This window comes from Salmo salar, chromosome ssa12, assembly GCF_905237065.1.
Source record: "Salmo salar chromosome ssa12, Ssal_v3.1, whole genome shotgun sequence".
In the NCBI taxonomy this organism is placed as follows: domain Eukaryota; kingdom Metazoa; phylum Chordata; class Actinopteri; order Salmoniformes; family Salmonidae; genus Salmo; species Salmo salar.
In genome coordinates, this window is record NC_059453.1 from 68,001,976 (window position 1) to 68,017,114 (window position 15,139).

Sequence of the window (15,139 nt, forward strand, 5' to 3'; positions counted from 1 at the left end):
ACAATAATAATCACAGTGGTTGTAGAGGGTGCAACAGGTCAGCACCTCAGGAGTAAATGTCAGTTGGCTTTTCATAGCCGATCATTCAGTTAGAGACAGCAGGCGCGGTAGAAAGAGAGAGAGAGAGTCGAAAACAGCAGGTCCGGGACAAGGTAGCACGTCCATTGAACAGGTCAGGGTTCCATAGCCGCAGGCAGCACAACCAGGTGGACTGGGGACAGCAAGGAGTCATCAGGCCAGCTAGTCCTGAGGCATGGTCCTAGGGCTCAGGTCCTCTGAGAGAAGAGAGAAAAGAGAGAAGAGAGAGTGAGAGAGAGAGAGCATACTTAAATTCACACAGGACACTGGATAAGACAGGCGAAAAACTCCAGATATAACAGACTGATCCTAGCCCCCCGACACATAAACTATTGCAGCATAAATACTGGAGGCTGAGACAGGAGGGGTCTGGAGACACTGTGGTCCCGTCCGACGATACCCCCGGACAGTGCCAACCTGGCAGGATATAACCCCAACCAATTTCCTAAGCACAGACCCCACACCACTAAAGGGATGTCTGTGCATAGTTAATGTTTTGGACAGTTTACTGAACATCTACCAATTTAGAACCATGGAGTTACCGCAAGTCAGCACAAAGACAACAGGAGAACTGCTTCTGCTATTCCAGCACCATTTCAACTTAAACATCATCAAATCAACAAGGCTATACAGTGGGGCAAAAAAGTATTTAGTCAGCCACCAATTGTGCAAGTTCTCCCACTTAAAAAGATGAGAGAGGCCTGTAATTTTCATCATAGGTACACGTCAACCATGACAGACAAAATTTGGAGAAAAAAAATCCAGAAAATCACATTGTAGGATTTTTAATGAATTTATTTGCAAATTATGGTGGAAAATAAGTATTTGGTCACCTACAAACAAGCAAGATTTCTGGCTCTCACAGACCTGTAACTTCTTCTTTAAGAGGCTCCTCTGTCCTCCACTCGTTACCTGTATTAATGGCACCTGTTTGAACTTGTTATCAGTATAAAAGACACCTGTCCACAACCTCAAACAGTCACACTCCAAACTCCACTATGGCCAAGACCAAAGAGCTGTCAAAGGACACCAGAAACAAAATTGTAGACCTGCACCAGGCTGGGAAGACTGAATCTGCAATAGGTAAGCAGCTTGGTTTGAAGAAATCAACTGTGGGAGCAATTATTAGGAAATGGAAGACATACAAGACCACTGATAATCTCCCTCGATCTGGGGCTCCACGCAAGATCTCACCCCGTGGGGTCAAAATTATCACAAGAACGGTGAGCAAAAATCCCAGAACCACACGGGGGGACCTAGTGAATGACCTGCAGAGAGCTGGGACCAAAGTAACAAAGCTTACCACCAGTAACACACTACACCGCCAGGGACTCAAATCCTGCAGTGCCAGACGTGTCCCCCTGCTTAAGCCAGTACATGTCCAGGCCCGTCTGAAGTTTGCTAGAGAGAATTTGGATGATCCAGAAGAGGATTGGGAGAATGTCAGATGAAACCAAAATATAACTTTTTGGTAAAAACTCAACTCGTCGTGTTTGGAGAACAAAGAATGCTGAGTTGCATCCAAAGAACACCATACCTACTGTGAAGCATGGGGGTGGAAACATCATGCTTTGGGGCTGTTTTTCTGCAAAGGGACCAGGACGACTGATCCGTGTAAAGGAAAGAATGAATGGGGCCATGTATCGTGAGATTTTGAGTGAAAACCTCCTTCCATCAGCAAGGGCATTGAAGATGAAACGTGGCTGGGTCTTTCAGCATGACAATGATCCCAAACACACCGCCCGGGCAACGAAGGAGTGGCTTCGTAAGAAGCATTTCAAGGTCCTGGAGTGGCCTAGCCAGTCTCCAGATCTCAACCCCATAGAAAATCTTTGGAGGGAGTTGAAAGTCTGTGTTGCCCAGCGACAGCCCCAAAACATCACTGCTCTAGAGGAGATCTGCATGGAGGAATGGGCCAAAATACCAGCAACAGTGTGTGAAAACCTTGTGAAGACTTACAGAAAACGTTTGACTTGTGTCATTGCCAATAAAGGGTATATAACAAAGTATTGAGAAACTTTTGTTATTGACCAAATACTTATTTTCCACCATAATTTGCAAAAATTCATAAAAAATCCTACAATGTGATTTTCTGGATTTTTTTTCTCTCATTTTGTCTGTCATAGTTGAAGTGTACCTATGATGAAAATTACAGGCCTCACTCATCTTTTTAAGTGGGAGAACTTGCACAATTGGTGGCTGACTAAATACTTTTCCCCCCCACTGTATATGCTTAGTTTAATACACTTAAAACAAACTTTAAGATACCAAAAACAATTTAGTCTAATCAATGTTCTAATTATCATGTGGCTATCCATGATGCTTCAACAGGACCACCCACAGTTGAGCTCAGCTCAACACTGATTGGCTAATTATTATTTATTTTATCAAGGGAGGCTAAATGCTAGTCAAATATTTGGGGAAGCCTGGCTTCCCTTGGCATCCATGAATACACGCCACTGTCTCGGTCCCAGCTTTGATGCACCAGTACTGTCTCTGACAGTTGGTAGTGGGTTGAACAGGCCGTGGCTCAGGTGGCTGAGGTCCTTGATGATTTTCTTGGCCTTCCTGTGACAATTGGTGCAGTAGATGTCCTGGAGGGCAGGCAATGTGCGTTGGGCTGTCCGCACCACGCTCTGGAGAGCCCTGTGGTTGAGGGTGGTGCAATTGCCTTACCAGGCGGGGATACAGCCTGACAGGATGCTCTCAATGGTGCATCTGTAGAAGTTTGTGAGGATCTTAGGGGCCAAGCCAAATTTCTTAGCCTCCTGAGGTTGAAGAGGCGCTGTTGCACCTTCTTCACCACGCTGTCTGTATGAAGGGACCATTTCAGGTTGTCAGTGATGTCCACGCCAAGGAACTTGAAGCTTTTGACCCTCTCCACTGCAGCCTTGTCGTTGATGTGGATGGGGGTGTGCTGTCTCTAAAGTCAGGCCTACCACTGTTGTCCTCAGCAAACTTGATGATTGACTTGGAGACGTGCTTGGCCACTCATTCATGGGTGAAAAGTGAGTACAGGAGGGGGCTGAGCACGGATCACAATGGGGGCCCCTGTTTTGTGGGTCAGCATGGTGGTGTTGTTGCCTACCTTCACCACTACATGAGGAATATCATGTGCACAGTACGTGCATGTGTATATACAGAAGAATAGATTTAAACCGACAGACAATAATTTGTGAAATATATGATATTACTGTAACTACAGTATCTTGCCTACTCAAACGTAATTCTTCCGTTACTCTGTTCGCTACATACTTCGGAAGAAACTAACGTCTGTTGGCTTGGCTTAGCGTTTGGCTGGAGCAAGGAGTCCCACCAAGCAAAATGTAGTTGAAAAGACGACTATGCCCGACGTCGAATCTACGTTCGGTTGATGTTGAAAGTTGAAAGGACGTCTTTTTCATGTTGTTGAAAATACATATTTTATGTCTTTTAAAAGATAACTATACAAAGACGTCCGTCTACGTTCGCTTTTGGTTGAAAGTGAAAATATGTATTTTTCAGGTCACTGTTTCAACGTACTTGCATACAGAGACACAGTATCAATAATTGGTCTACGAACAATTTTATTAACAATCATACAGCACTGCAGTACTTACAGAGTATTTATTGACAACATTCAAGTGCTAAATGTCTTTATTCCACTACTGAAGAAGCATGACTCAAATCACCTACTCATGCTGTATTTCAAACATCCTACTCATATTTCAAACATCCTACTCATATTTCAAACATCCAAAAGATACATGTTTAATTACTCCATGCCTCACCATTATTATTGCCAATACATATTAACAAAAGGGGTTTCCATTTGGTTTTGATGGTTCATATTTACAGTTCATGTAACTTTTAGTAATCATCATTATTTATGCAACCAACAGAATTTATTTGAACAATTATATTTATAAACAATGGAGTAAAACAAGCTTATATTTTGGGTTGGACATTGCATCCTATTCTTTCTCTTTTAATCAATGGCATCAACATATTGGAAATCCAAGGAACTCTTGCAAAAACCAATGAACAAGTATGTGAAAAAGAAACACATATCTTGGTCCATCTTAGTATCAAAAACAGTATAAATTCAGTATGTATCTTCCACCTTGTCAAAATTGTGCATGGTACAGGATGTACACTTAGTGTACAAAACGTTAGGTACACCTGCTCTTTACATGAGAGACTGACCAGGTGAATCCAGCTATGATCCCTTATGGATGTAACTTGTTAAATCCACTTCAATCAGTATAGATGAAGGGGAGGACACAGGTTGAAGAGCCTTTGACCGAGGTATAGTAGTAGGTGCCACGCGTACCGGTTTGTGTCAAGAACTGCAACACTGTTGGGTTTTTCACACAACTATTTTCTGTGTGTATCAAAAATGGTCCACCACCCAAAGGACATCTAACCAACTTGACACAACCGTGGGAAGCATTAGAGTCTACATGGGCCCTGTGGAACGCTTTCGACACCTTGTAGAGTCCATGCTGTGATGAATTGAGGCAGTTCTGAGGGCAAAAGGGGGATGCAACCCAATATTAGGAAGGTATTCTTAATGTTTTGTACACTCAGTGTAAGTTTAGTATCACTTTTCAACCAATCCAGTGCATTTTTATAGAAAAAAAAAAAAATACGTCAAGGGATTTAAGCATTGATAAGCGACATAAAGCTTAGTTAATACAACACTACTATAAAGAGAAATAGAAATGCCGTCTTTTTGTAGACACTGACTCCGCCATGGTCCGTTGGACAAAGCATACAGGTAGGGTTGTTAGATACAGTTGAAGTCGGAAGTTTACATACAGTTAGGTTGGAGTCATTAAAACTAGTTTTTCAACCACTCCACAAATTTCTTGTTAACAAACTATAGTTTTGGCAAGTCGGTTAGGACATCTACTCTATGCATGACACAAGTAATTTTTCCACCAATTGTGCACAGACAGATTATTTCACTTATAATTCGCTGTATCACAATTCCAGTGGGTCAGAAGTTTACATACATGAAGTTGATTGTGCCTTTAAACAGCTTGGAAAATTAAAAAAAATTATGTCATGGCGTTAGAAGCTTCTGATAGGTTAATTGACATAATTTGAGTCAATTGGAGGTGTACCTGTGGATGCATTTCAAGGCCTACCTTCAAACTCTGTGCGTCTTTGCTTGACATCATGGGAAAATCAAAAGAAATCAGCCAAGACCTCAGAATAAATATTGCAGACCTCCACAAGTCTGGTTCATCCTTGGGAGCAATTTCCTAATGCCTGAAGGTACCACGTTCTCTGTACAAACAATAGTACGCAAGTATAAACACCATGGGACCACGCAGCTGTCATAGCGCTCAGGAAGAAGACGCGTTCTTTCTCCTAGAGATGAACTTACTTTGGTGCGAAAAGTGCAAATCAATCCATGTACAACAGCAAAGGACCTTGTGAAGATGCTGGAGGAAACAGGTACAAAAGTATCTATAGCCACAGTAAAACAAGTCCTATATCGACATAAGCTGAAAGTCCGTTCAGCAAGGAAGAAGCCACTACTCCAAACCCGCCATAAAAAAGCCAGACTACGGTTTGCCACTGCATATGGGGACAAAGATCATACTTTTTGGAGAAATGTCTCTGGTCTGATGAAACAAAAATTGAACTGTTTGGCCATAATGACCATCGTTATGTTTGGAGGAAAAAGGGGGAGGCTCGCAAGCCGAAAAACACCATCGCAACCGTGAAGCACAGGGGTGGCAGCATCATGTTGTGGGGTTGCTTTGCTGCAGGACTGGTGCACTTCACAAAATAGATGGCATCGTGAGGAAGGAAAATTATGTGGATATATTACATTTACATTTAAGTCATTTAGCAGACGCTCTTATCCAGAGCATATTGAATCTCAAGACATCAGTCAGGAAGTTAAAGCTGGTTGCAAATGGGTCTTCCAAATGGACAATGACCCCAAGCATACTTCCAAAGTTGTGGCAAAATGACTTAAGGACAACAAAATCAAGGTATTGGAGTGGCCATCAAAAAGCCCTGACCTTAATCCATAGAAAATTTATGGGCAAAACTGAAAAAGCGTGTGCGAGCAAGGAGGCCTACAAAGCTGACTCAGTTACACCAGCTCTGTCAGGAGGAATGGGCCAGAATTCCCCCAACTTATTGTGGGAAGCTTCTGGAAGGCTACCCGAAACGTTTGACCCAAGTTAAACAATGTAAAGGCAATGCTATCAAATGCTAATTGACTGTATGTAAACTTCTGACCCACTGGAAATGTGATGAAAGAAATTAAAGCTGAAATAAATCATTCCCTCTACTATTATTCTGACATTTCACAATCTTAAAATAAAGTGGTGATCCTAACTGACCTAAGACAGGGAATTTTTACTAGGATTAAATGTCAGGAATTGTGAAAAACTGAGTTTAAATGTATTTGGCTAAGGTGTATGTAAACTTCCGACTTCAACTGTATGTGAGAGTGGATTCTCGGCCCTCACTAGCATGAAAACTAAATACAGGCACAGACTGTGTGTGGGAAATGATTTAAGACATCCTCTCTCCAATACAACCCAACCCAACATTGCAGAGTTATGTGCATCCTTTCTGTACATGCAGAAAATAAGGTCTGAGGTAAACACAGGCTTAGGAGATCTTGTATGTTTTGATCTATGAGATAATCATCATCAGAAAATTTGACTTCTGTAAATTTTGAAGCATTTATGTAATCATACAAATAACATAAAGGCTTCATAATTCATAAAGGTCATGTTAACTGACTGATATTAATACATAGAACAAAACGTATAAGATCTCCTAAGCCTGTGTTAACTTCAGACTTTATTTTATGGTAACGCATTTCTGTTTTTTAGGAATACAAGCTGGCGAGCTCTATACCATGCCTTCTTAACTGTCCGTGGGAATATTCATTAAGTTGTTGTGATTTAAATGAAATCTAAAACTTCAGTCTCACAGACAACATGTTAATAGTGTATAACAAGAGGTATTACGAGTGTTATGAATTTGATTATGATAATGCTATCTCTTACCTATCCAGCTTTGAGTCTGGGTCAGCTCCATACTGTACCCCAAATTTGAGCTTGACTACATTGATGTGCATGCAGGACAGGACACACTCCACCACCACCACGCCCCTCACACGCACTATGCTACTGTCCAGGTTGTTTCTGCAGCCCTCCCAGCATGAACTACAGTAGCTATGAAAGGGGAAAGGACATGAGGGTCGTGATCATTAGACATCTAAGATGGAGAAGCGTGGGGCCAGCACCTCAAACACTAGCCCAGCAGAAAGAGACACAATTATGTAACTCTTCTGATGAATGGAAAAGTGTTGCAGTTGACAATCATCAATGCAGGGGGAACACATGTTGAATGCAGCCTTGCTTACCACGGTGTCCCTGAACACCAGCCTTCCCCAGCGCATGGGCCTCAAAAGTCAGGGAGCAGTCTTTTTCCATCTGGTAACAACACAGTGTATTGATAGTGAGTGACACACAATAACATACATCAATGTAGACAGTTAAAAGTTAAAACAGACATAAATGGGCCCTTAACCAGAATGCACTATACAGCATGAAATAATTACTATCCTCTGCATGGACAAACAAACCCCTGAGCCTGACAGATTCTCTCCAGAGCAGTCTAAGGCTGTTTATAAAAGCCAATTAAATGCTTAGTCCCCCCCATAATCAAACAAGTATAATGGCAAAGTTTAGAGCTTGTCAGTGAAAGATAACCAAATTCAATAGTTTTTCCCCATGTATAAACATGTATCTATATACGTATCGGATCATTCTGAAAGTTAAAGACCCTCCCCCCAGTGGATATATAGTATTTTGGAATGAAAATTCTTCAAATGTATTTTATGTTTTAACATCAGCTATGCAAAGACCCAACTGTTACATGACATACCTTGTGTAAAAGCCCACCAACACCATGCTGGTCTGTGAAAAAAAAGCAAAACGCCTTGGCATGGCAACATATATTGTAAAAACTATAACAGTTTACAGTAATGCCACTGGTATGACAATAATATCACTAGCTAGCTATTACAGTTGTCACTCAGCAATAAAGTGAAGTGCATTACAGCCTAACAGAACTCTGGTGAGGAGATTTCACAGCTCTCCTTTTCAACTGCATTTGTCAGAGAGAGTGTGCAGAGACACATGTTTGACTGACTGACTAACTAACTAATACAAATAGTGCAAAAATCAAATGTATCACGGAAGAAAAGTGTGTGCTAGCGCACCAAGAGTAGGTTAATTTAACCGAGGTAAAGCCAGTTTCAGGTTGGATTTTCCACAGATATTCGCCTGTAGTTTTCCTTACGTCCACCAACAGCAGTTAGGGACCGTCAACATAGTGACAAATCATATTTTTCCAATTTCAATAGCTCTTTAACCATTACTCCTAAAACTTTCAAAACTAGTTCTAGCTAACCAAATGGCATAGACACACATTGCACACACTTTCGTTGGTCGGTTTACATCTCACTCCATTTTAAATTGTTTATTTAAATGTTTGAAATTCAATAGCTCCTTGGTCATGTGACCTACTGACTTCAAACAAGGTTCAGAATGTCCACTGACTACCCTTGTATATTGCACACCCTTTAGTTTGTCCATATCCATCTCACACGATTTTACATTAATTTTGTAAACTTTAGAATTTCAATAGCTCCTTGGTCATGTGACCTACTGACTTCAAACAATGTTCAGAATGTACACTCAGTGGGCCTACACATTGCACATTGCCTCAAGCCCTACACTCCCTGCTCGCCTGCCTGCCCTCTCCCTGGGCCAGAGAGTGTATAGCTTACTCCCTGGAACTACAGACCTCCACACCTACTCTCCCTACCCCCTCAACACCCCTCTACCTTGGCTTTAGAATTTAGCTTACTCCCTGGAATTGCTAAGATGTCTATAGTCCTGCTGTCACGAACGATGTGCACCTGGTAACCCGAAACAGGCTCTGTGCACCTGGTAACCCGAAGGATGGGCCCGGGCAGATGGACAACCACCATCTAGCCCCATACCTATCCAGAGCCCAATGTCAATGTCTTACCTTCTACCCTTGCCTTCTACCTGCCTGCCTGGGCTCCCTCACATTCTGTGTCTGGCCTCTGGCCTCTGGTCCTTCTCCGTGCACCTGGTAACCCGTAAGTAAAGGAGGAGGATGGTGGAGGAAGACGCCTTCCGTCCCCGACAAAAGCTTGGATCGAGGGCTGACTTTCAATAGATCGCAGCGAGTGAGCTGCTCTGCTACGTACGAAACCATGACCCAGAATCAGGTCGTCTACGAGTGATTTAGCACAAGGTTCCCCACAAACATACGGTGCGCATCAGGAGAGGGGCGGCAACCCATCTGGCCGCACCCCAACCCTGTCACGAACGGCTCTACTCACCTGCCAAAAGATGCAGGCTATCCTGGGCCAACAGAAGATCTGCAGCGCTACGGTATCGTTATGTTTAGGGGGATTCTGACTTAGAGGCGTTCAGTCATAATCCCACAGATGATAGCTTCACACCATTGGCTCCTCAACCAAGCAAATACACCAAATGTCTGAACCTGCTTATCCTCTCGTACTGAGCAGGATTACTATTGCAACAACAAATCATCAATAGGGTAAAACTAACCGGTCTCACGACGGTCTAAACCCAGCTCACGTTCCCTATTAGTGGGTGAACAATCCAACGCTTGGTGAATTCTGCTTCACAGTGATAGGAAGAACGGACAGCGAAGGATCAAAAAGCGACGTCGCTATGAACGCTTGGCCGCTACAAGCCAGTTATCGTTATGGTAATTTTTCTAACACCTCCTGCTTAAAAGCCAAAAATTCAGAAGGATTGTGAGGCCCTGCTTCACGGTCTGTATTCATACTGAAAATCAAGATCAAGCGAGCTTTTTCCCTTCTGCTCCACGGGAAGTTTCTGACCGTTTGACAGGTGAACCGCCCCAGTCTTTCTTTCCCCGCTGATTCCGTCAAGCCCGTTCCCTGGGCTGTGGTTTCCCTAGATAGTAGGTAGGGACAGTGGGAATCACTTTCCTTCATTCATGTGCGTCATTAATTAGATGACGAGGCATTTGGCTACCTCAAGAGACTTAATTAAGTCCCGCCGTTTACCCCCGCTTCATCGAATTTCCTTACTTTGACATGAGGGGGTAACAGCCACCCACGAAGATGGTTTGAGTACGACTGCTAAGGGTAGCATGCTACGGTCAGATATCATCAAATTGACATCCATTCGAGTCACGCCCAATGGTATTGTCAGAGGCTTTTCTGTCTTACAAACTGGACATCAGTTGCCGCTACTAACCTTCAGCGGACTTTAACTGGGTTTTTACACCCAATCGACATCAAGTGCCAGCGCAATACTTATAGACTTGAGAACCAAATACCCATCGCAGTATCTAGCGGCACCATCGACCGGGTGTCAGAAGAAGCAACAGCAGCAGAAAAGAATAATCGTCTTTCAATCATTTGCTTGCCCAGACAGCCCTCCGGGACAGAGCCATAGAAACCACCTTTACCAGCGCTTCATCGATATTCCTCACTTTGAAATGAGGGGGTGATTTGAGTGCGATGGCGACAAGTGGGTATGCTCCTTTGAATTTCATCAAGTTGAAATTCAGTGATCCGTGCCCAGTAGAAACCTAGGCTTCTTCCGTCCGTTTTATGGTTCCGCGGCAAATCAATGGGCGTGGATGGTACTACCCACATCAGATGTAGGCCTCCCTACCCAGACAAGCTGGAGATATCTCTCCCCACTTTGTAGGGCATGAACCAGATCCATGCAATGCCCTATCACTGCGGGGCCAATAGGTTAAGTCTCTGCCTCAAGTCTAGTGAGTGTAGAGGAGACCTCCCCACCTACAATGTGTGGGGCCGGCGAGCGCTGTAGCTGAGGAGATCCGCGAGAAGGGCCCGGCGTGCGTCCAGAGTTTCCGCCGCCAACTGCCGGACCCAACCCCCCACTGGTCCGCCTTCGGCCCACCGATGGACACCACCCCAACAAACCCTCGCACGCAGCCCCTTGCAAGACCGTGAGATGGGCCACACAATTAACTTCCAATGGTGGCGAGAGGAGGGCGACGGAGCGACTGCTCCCCCAGCAGCGGCTCGAGCCCAGCCCCGCTTCGCACCCCAGTCCGACCGACCCAGCTCTTAGAGCCAATCCTTATCCCGAAGTTAGGGATCTTTTTTTGCCAACTCCCCTTACCTACATTGCTATAACATGACAGAGGCTGTTCACCTTGGAGACCTGCTGTGGATATGGGTACAGCCCGGCGTGAGATTTACACCCTCTCCCCCGGATTTTCAAGGGCCAGGGAGAGCTCACTGGACACCGCCGAAACTGCAACGCTTTCCAGGGCTTGGGCCCCTCTCTCAGGGCGAACCCATTCCAGGGCGCCCTGCCCTTCACAAAGAAAAGAGAACTCTCCCCGGGGCTCCCGCCAGCTTCTCAAGGATCGGTCGCGTTACCGCACTGGAAGCCTCGCGGCGCCCGTCTCCGCAAGTCCGTGGGCATTCTGAAAGTAGTTTGAGGTCAGTAGGTCACATTACAAAGGAGCTATTGAAATGAGAAACATTGAACATTTATGTAAAATTGCGTGAGATGAAAATTGACAAATTAAAGGGTGTGCAATGTGAAGGCCCACTGAGTGTACATTCTGAACCTTGTTTGAAGTCAGTAGGTCACATGATCAAGGAGCTATTGAAATTCGAATGCAAAAAAAGTGTGTACTTTGTTTACGCTCCCTAACTAATTCAACTAGAAATACAAAATGCTGCTCACATTTCAAATCAAATCAAACTTTGTCACATGCCCCAAATACAACAAGTGTAGACTTTACCGTGAAATGCTTACTTACAAGCCCTTAACCAACAGTGCAGTTCAAGAAGAGTTAAGAAAATATTTACCAAGCAGACTAAAATAAAAAGTAACAATAAAAAGTAACACAATAAGAATAACAATTACAAGGCTATATACAGGGGGCACCGCTACCAAGTCAGTGTGCGGGGGTACAGGTTAGTTGAGGTAATTTGTACATGTAGGTGGGGGTGAAGTGACTATGCATAGATAATAAACAGTGAGTAGCAGCAGTGTACAAAAGGGGGGGGTCAATGTAAATTATCCGGTGGCGATTTTATTAATTGTTAAGCATTCTTATGGCTTGGGGGTAGAAGCTGTTGAGGAGCCTTTTGGTCCTAGACTTGGCGCTCCGGTACCGCTTGCCATGCGGTAGCAGAGAAAAGAACTTGGACGACCCAGTCTCTGACAATTTTATGGGCTTTCCTCTGACACCGCCTATTGTATAGGTTCTGGATGGCAGGGAGCTTGGCCCCAGTGATGTACTGGGCCGTTCACACTACTCTCTGTAGCACCTTACGGTCAGATGCCGAGCAGTTGCCACACCAGGCGGTGATGCAACCGGTCAGGATGCTCTCGATGGTGCAGCTGTAGAACCTTTTGAGGATCTGGGGACCCATGCCAAATCTTTCCAGTCTCCTGAGGGGGAAAAGGTTTTGTCATGCCTCCTCTATGTTTGGACCATGATAGTTTGTTGATGTGGACACAAGGAACTTGAAACTCTCGACCCACTCCACAGAGCCCCATGGACGTTAATGGGGAGCTGTTCGGCCCGCCTTTTCCTGTAGTCCACGATCCGCTCCTTTGTCTTGCTCACATTGAGGGAGAGGTTGTTGTCCTTGCACCACACTGCCAGTTCTCTGACCTCCTCCCTATAGGCCGTCTCATCATTGTCGGTGATCAGGCCTACCACTGTTTTGTCGTCAGCAAACTTAATGATGGTGTTGGAGTAGTGGGTGAACAGGGAATAAAGGAGGGGACAAAGTACACACCCCTGAGGGGCCCCAGTGTTAAGGATCAGCGTGGCAGACGTGTTGTTGCCTACTCTTACCACCTGGGGGCGGCCCATCAGGAAGTCCAAGATCCAGTTGCAGAGGGAGGTGTTTAGTCCCAGAGTCCTTAGCTTAGTCATGAGCTTTGTCAGAACTATGGTGTTGAACGCTGAGCTGTAGTCAATGAACAGCATTCTCACATAGGTGTTCCTTTTGTGCAGGTGAGAAAGGGCAGTGTGGAGTGCGATTGAGATTGCGTCCTCAGTGGATCTGTTGGGGCGGTATGTGAATTGGAGTGGGTCTAGGGTGTCCGGGAGGATGCTGTTGATGCCATGACTAGCCTTTCCAAGCACTTCATGGCTACCGACGTGAGTGCCACAGGGCGGTAATAATTTAGGCAGGTTACCTTCGCTTCCTTGGGCACAGAGACTATGGTGGTCTGCTTGAAACATGTAGGTATTACAGACTCGGTCAGGGAGAGTTTGAAAATGTCAGTGAAGACACTTGACAGTTGGTCCGCACATGCTTTGAGTACACGTCCTGGTAATCTGTCTGGCCCAGCGGCTTTGTGAATGTTGACCTGTTCAAAGGTTTTGTTCAAGTCGGCTACCGAGAGCGTTATCACACAGTCATCCAGAACAACTGGTGCTCTTGTGCATGCTTCAGTGTTGCTTGCCTTGAAGCGAGCATAAATGGCATTTAGCTCGTCTGGTAGGCTCGCGTCACTGGGCAGCTCGCGTCTGGGTTTCCCTTTGTATTCTGTAATAGTTTTCAAGCCCTGCCACATCCGAAGAGCGTCAGAGCCATGTAGTAGGATTCAATCACTGTCAAATGCTCCCTGAAACATTTCAGCGAGCAAGCCTTTCTAATCGACCTGGCCCGGGTAGCCTGGAAGGATATTGACCTCATCCCGTCAGTAGAGGATGCCTGGTTATTTTTAAAAAATGCCTTCCTCGCCATCTTAAATAAGCATGCCCCATTCAAGAAATTTAGAACCAGGAACAGATATAGCCCTTGATTCTCTCCAGACCTGACTGCCCTTAACCAACACAAAAACATCCTGTGGCGTTCTGCATTAGCATCGAACATCCCCCGTGCTATGCAACTTTTCAGGGAAGTTAGAAACCAATATACACAGGCAGTTAGAAGAGCCAAGGCTAGCTTTTTCAAGCAGAAATTTGCTTCCTGCAACACAAACTCAAAAAAGTTCTGGGACACTGTAAAGTCCATGGAGAATAAGAACACCTACTCCCAGCTGCCCACTGCACTGAGGATAGGAAACTTTGTCACCTCTGATAAATCCACTATAATTGAGAATTTCAATAAGCATTTTTCTTCGGCTGGCCATGCTTTCCACCTGGCTACCCCTACCGCGGTCAACAGCACTGCACCCCCCCACAGCTGCTCGCCCAAGCCTTCCCCATTTCTCCTTCTCCCAAATCCAGTCAGCTGATGTTCTGAAAGAGCTGCAAAATCTGGACCCCTACAAATCAGCCGGGCTAGACAATCTGGACCCTTTCTCTCTAAAATTATCTGCAGAAATTGTTGCAACCCCTATTACTAGCCTGTTCAACCTCTCTTTCGTGTCGTCTGAGATTCCAAAATATTGGAAAGCAGCTGCTGTCATCCCCCTCTTCAAAGGAGGGGACACTCTTGACCCAAACTGCTACAGACCTGTATCTATACTACCCTGCCTTTCTAAGGTCTTCGAAAGCCGAGTCAACAAACAGATTACCGACCATTTCGAATCCCACCGCACCTTCTCCGCTATGCAATCTGGTTTCAGAGCTGGTCATGGGTGCACCTCAGCCACGCTCAAGGTCCTAAACGATATCGTAACCGCCATCGATAAGAAACAATACTGTGCTGCCGTATTCATTGACCTGGCCAAGGCTTTCGACTCTGTCAATCACCACATCCTCATCGGCAGACTCGATAGTCTTGGTTTCTCAAATGATTGCCTCGCCTGGTTCACCAACTACTTCTCTGATAGAGTTCAATGTGTCAAATCGGATGGCCTGTTGTCCGGGCCTCTGGTAGTCTCTATGGGGGTGCCACAGGGTTCAATTTTTGGGCCAAGTCTTTTCTCTGTATACATCAATGATGTCGCTCTTGCTGCTGGTGAGTCTCTGATCCAGCTCTACGCAGACGACACCATTCTGTATACTTCTGGCCCTTCTTCGGACACTGTGTTTTAACAAC

General features: G+C 44.9%; 1 long non-coding RNA gene across 2 annotated transcripts; it reads right to left on the minus strand.

The window, feature by feature from the left end:
- Nucleotides 1–205: 205 nt before the first annotated feature.
- Nucleotides 206–12,059, minus strand: LOC106565642 (uncharacterized). 2 transcript variants are annotated; one of them, XR_001319700.2, is made up of 4 exons: nt 7,987–12,059; nt 7,463–7,532; nt 7,104–7,271; nt 206–275 (listed from the first exon to the last, which is right to left on the minus strand). It is a non-coding gene; the product is annotated as an uncharacterized lncRNA (long non-coding RNA). The 2 variants fall into 2 exon arrangements; XR_001319699.2 differs by lacking the exon at nt 206–275 and adding an exon at nt 3,628–4,583 and having other exon boundaries at nt 7,987–12,055.
- Between the last annotated feature and the right edge of the window lie 3,080 nt (nt 12,060–15,139).